This window comes from Canis lupus, chromosome 10, assembly GCF_011100685.1.
Source record: "Canis lupus familiaris isolate Mischka breed German Shepherd chromosome 10, alternate assembly UU_Cfam_GSD_1.0, whole genome shotgun sequence".
NCBI classification, from domain to species: domain Eukaryota; kingdom Metazoa; phylum Chordata; class Mammalia; order Carnivora; family Canidae; genus Canis; species Canis lupus.
This window is the reverse complement of record NC_049231.1, coordinates 34909150-34914326: the sequence shown is the minus strand read 5'-3', so window position 1 is coordinate 34914326 and position 5177 is coordinate 34909150. Positions and strand designations below refer to the sequence as shown.

The window sequence follows — 5177 nt, the reverse complement described above, 5'->3', positions numbered from 1 at the left end:
TCTGATTACATTCTTTGGACACCTGGATCCAGCCATGCCTGAAGATGCTCTCTTTATACTTTTCAGCTATGGAAGATAATAAATCCCTCCTTTTTTGCATAAGCTGATAGAGGATTCTGTGACTTTCCCCTATAAGAGTCTTACCTGATATGGTATCATTCCCACTGACATGCACCAGTACATGGCTTTAACATTTTTTGGTTTTTGTTTTGTTTTTCTGATAACTTACCCATGAGGGGCAAGATGCTGCAAGGGAATTTGGAGACTGCAAGATGACTAAGATGTACACCCTGATCTGAAGTGAAGGAACCTATGATCCAGTAGTTGCAGCCAAGTACATTAGATAACTACAAGGATGTAAATTCCAACAGCTTAGGGGGATCAGGCCAGGCTTCCCAGAGGAATAAGCACTTGACATTGCTCTTAACAGAGAGGATGATAGGATTTCAAATTCCTAAATTTAAAAGGATCTAAAAGAACCTACAGTGAACTGGTCTTGAAGTACAGCTTTAATGTGGCTATGAATGGCCTGGGGATCTTATTAAAATGCAAAATATGATTCAGTAAGTCTAGGGAGGAGCCAAGATTCTACAATTATTTATTTATTTATTTATTTATTTATTTACTTATTTATTTATTTTAAAGATTTTATTTATTTATTCATGAGAGACACACTGAGAGGCAGAGACACAGGCAGAGGGAGAAGCAGGCTCCCTGTGGGGAGCCCAGTGTCGGACTTGATTCCAGGACCCGGAATCACACCCTGAGCTGAAGGCAGACGCTCAACTGCTAAGCCTACCAGTCGTCCCAGATTCTACATTTCTAATGAATTCCCAGCTAAAGTGGGCCCTGCTTGTGCACAGGCTGCACTTGGACCAGGGAGGGAGGGTCTGGCCCTTGGTCTGCTCCTCCAGTCTCTCTCACACCAGGCTTCTGCCTGACCAGAGGTCCACGTGGAAGACTTCCTCGGGTCCTGGGAGCACGCGCAGCTCTGGCCTGCCCCCAGGCCCGCAGCCCACTGGACTGCGGGGGTTGCTCCTTCCTGCACTCCCACACATAGGGCTTCTCTCTACTAGCTGCCCAGCTATCCACATCTCAGGCAGGCCCTTGGGGTCCCTGCTGTTTCATGTGTCACCTTCCAGCCCCCATTATGTCCAAGCTTTTTCACATCCCTCTGGAGGCAGAATATGATAATGTAGGGCTCACTGGACTAGATGAGTAAGGAAAAAGCCGAGGGGCTCCCCATCTCACATATGTGTACCACAGTCCCCGCGTGTGACCACAGATCTCAGCCAACCTGCATCAACTCGTTCTACTTCTTTTGTACCAATCACCAGAATCTGCAATTAGGGTGTTGATTGATTTGTTCACTACCTTCTTTTTCCAACAGAAGGTAAAGCCGGAAAGTCAGAGCCCCATTCATCTGACTCTAGCTTTCTCCTCTGTGGTGTCTGGCACATGACGGGCACTCAGCAAATATTCCCCAAGTGAAATGGATGAAGGCAAAGATGGGGAACAGAGGGAGACAGGTAGCAGGAAGGACATTTCTGGCAAAGGGAAGACCGTGGGTAATATCAAGGAATAAAATGAGTCACCCAGTTTAGCTGGAACCAGAGTAGAGTATATGTAGAAGGTGACAGCAAGGAAGGTTGGGAACATCTTGTAGAAGACACCTGTGGGGAGTGGAGACTTCATCTGTTGGGTGATGGGGTGCTATGATCAGATATGCTGGGAGCTCAGCTTGAGGAGTGCTGGCCTGGCTGGTGAGGAAGAGGAGGGAACAGGGGTGCTGGGGCTGGGGCACTAGGAGCCTCCAGAGGCTCTGCCAACAGTGCAGGTGAATGTGGACAGGTCGGTGGGGAGGGCTGAGGGCTGGGAGCTAGGGTGGGGCTGGGAAACACAAGACATGGGGCTTGAGTGGGGGTCAGAGACCTGGGGTGTGGATCAAACGGGGGTGCTGCGCTGATCACAACAGGAGGCTACAAGGAGGAGCAGTTTCTGAGGGGAACCTGAGTGAGCAAGTACAGAAGGAGGGCTTCTCTCTTCGCTGATTCTAGCTTGGAGAACTGATAGTTACCTAACCTGAAGTCCAAATTTAGGGGAAGTGTCAGCCTGTGACACAGGGCAATGGTAGGGGATGCATTTCCCCTTGCTCTGAGCATCCCTCCCTCCCATCCAGGATGAGGGTAGTAAGCTAAGCACACCTTGTAGAGCTGTCGTGCGGTTTCCAGATGTATGCAGGTGAGCGGTTTGTGGTGGGGTCAGTGTGGTGTTGGCACAGAGGATGGGCTCAGTGGAGTTCCCTCTCCCCAAGGACACATCTCCCTCCCTGGAGTCAGCTACATCCAGTGACGAGGAGATGCGGGGGGCTGGTCAGCTCCCCACCAAGTTGGGACAAGTCAGAAGCACCAGGCTGGGCCCGAGCTCCCTGTGGGAGGGGTGAGGCCTCTGCTGGGGCTGCACTGGCCACCTATCACTGTGTCCAAGCCCGCTGGCTGCACTCTCTGGACAGGACAGAGTGCACTCCCCCATGAACTTCCTGCTTACATGTCCCTCCCTCCGAGTCTGCTTTGCCAAGAACCCAATATGTGACACGGGGTATTGTCTTAACAGAGCAATTCTAAGCCACTGGAATATCCGATGTGGCTCATGGGCCACAAACTTAGACACTACATTGCAGATTTCCATTCCAGAAGCTGAGAAGGAAAGCAATGTTGTGGAGGCCCCGCGACTCTGGGTCAAGAGTCATCTGGTCATCTGGTCATCTTCTTAGGCACATCAGAGATTCTTTTTTTGTGCTAAGGACTGCTTCTTAGATTGATGTTTATAAATGTACAATAAAATACATTGGATTGCAGAGGAGACCAATTATACTGAAACATAGTTATCAAGGTGCCTGGGTGGCTTGGTGGTTAAGCATCTGACTTTTGGTTTCAGCTCAGATCATGATCTCAGGGACCTGGGATAAAGCCCTGTGTAGGACATTCCTCTCCCTCTGGCACTCTCCCTAGTCCTGTACCACCCCCCACCCTGCTCTCATGAACGTGGGTGCACACACACCTGCACGCTCTCTCTCAAATAAATAAAATTAACATTAAAAATTTACAAAAGAAACAGTTATCAAACTATTTTAAGATATTTTTCAAACTTATCTATTCATGAGAGACACACAGAGGCAGAGACGTAGGCAGAGAGAGAAGCAGGCTCCCTGCAGGGAGCCTGATGTGGGACTTGATCCCAGGACCCCACAGTCACGACCTGGGCCAAAGACAGACGCTCAACCGCTGAGCCACCCAGGCATCCCACCAAACTATTTTAAAATCACACTTTGGCTCCTCCCTGTTCGACAGACAGCCATATCTTCTGGTGCAGGGCTAGCCCTGTCCCTGAGACAGGATGGTGAAGGTCAGAGTAAATGGATTTGTCCATATCAGGCGCCTGGTCACCAGGATTACTTTTAACTCTGGCAAAGTGGATATTGTTGCCATCAATGACCCCTTCATTGACCTCAACTACATGGTGTACATGTTCCAGTATGATTCTACCCACGGCAAATTCCACGACATGGTCAAGGCTGATAACGGGAAACTTGTCATCGGTGGGAAGTCCATCTCCATCTTCCAGGAGCAAGATCCCACCAACATCAAATAGGGTGATGCTGATGCTGAGTATGTTGTGGAATCCACTGGGGGTCTTCACCACCATGGAGAAGGCTGGGGCTCACTTGAAGGGCAGGGCCAAGAAGGTCATCATCTCTGCTCCTTCTGTTGATGCCCCCATGTTTGTGATGAGTGTGAACCATGAGAAGTATTGACAGCTCCCTCAAGATTGTCAGCAATGCCTCCTGCACCACCAACTCCTTGGCTCCTCTGGCCAAAGTCATCCATGAGAACTTTGGCATCATGGAGGGCCTCATGAACACCAACCATGCCATCACTGCCACCCAAAAGACTGCGGATGGCCCCTCTGGGAAACTGTGGAATGATGACCAAGGGGCTGCCCAGAACATCATCCCTGCTTCCACTGATGCCACCAAGACTGTGATCCCTGAGCTGAACAGGAAGCTCACTGGCATGCCCTTCCATGTCCCCACCTCCAACGTGTCAGTTGTGGGTCTGACCTGCCGCCTGGAGAAAACTGCCAAATATGATGACATCAAGAAAGTGGTGAAGCAGGCATTGGAGGGCCCCCTCAAGGGCAGGAGGACCAGGTTGTCTCCTGTGACTTCAACAGTGACACACAGTCTTCCACCTTCGATGGTGGGGCTGGCATTGCCCTCAATGACCACTATGTCAATGAATTTGGCTATAGCAACCGGGTGGTGGACCTCATGGTCCATGTGGCCTCCAAGGAGTAGGAGCCTCCTGGACCACCAACCCCAGAGAGAACAAGAGGAAGAGAGAGGCCCTCAGCTGTTGGGGAGTAGTCCCTGCCCCGAATTAATCCCCCAACAAACTGGGAATCTCCTGACCTCCAATTTACATCCAATACCCCCTGAGGAAGGGGAGGGGCTTGGGGAGCCCTACCTTGTCATGTATCATCAATAAAGTATGCTGTACCCAGAAAAAAAAATAAAAACAGACTTATGACATATTAATATATGGCACAGAAGTTATAATGATGTGATAATATAGTTAACAAAAGGCGTATCAGTGGGTCTAATAATCTAGAAGCAATGAATGTTGATATTTCAAGATATATAAAGCAGCTATAATGTGATCTGAAAATTATGTTAATGACAAAGTTACGGGGTTTATAAATACCAAGGTCAATGAAAATAAAGATGTAAGTTTTCCCTACCCAAAACCATGGACCCCCCTGAATTCAATACATGCACCCTGAGGATTTATGACCCCACAAAAGTTAAAGAAGAATGTCTTGGTATTATAATACCTGTTATGACCCTACCACACTTCGTTCTTGATGATGTGATATATGTGTGTGCCAGGGACCCTGTAAGCCAGTCAGGAATCCACACTCCAGAGATGATTCTGCTTCTGAAGGGTCACACCTCAAGGCACCTGCTATAAGCTCCTCTGTTCCCCGTCTCTGGTCAACACCAGGTGTCTCACTAATTAGCATAGAGAATAGCAAAAGGAGGTTTTTCTTGGTGAAATTTGTGGCTAACGACCTAACAGATGTCAGAAATGGGCTCTCTTTAGTAAAATTAGGGGTAT

At 48.8% G+C, this 5177-nt stretch overlaps 1 pseudogene; it reads left to right on the top strand.

Moving 5' to 3' along the window:
* Positions 1–3396: 3396 nt before the first annotated feature.
* On the top strand, positions 3397–4399 carry LOC119876725 (annotated as a pseudogene).
* The last annotated feature ends 778 nt before the right edge of the window (positions 4400–5177 follow it).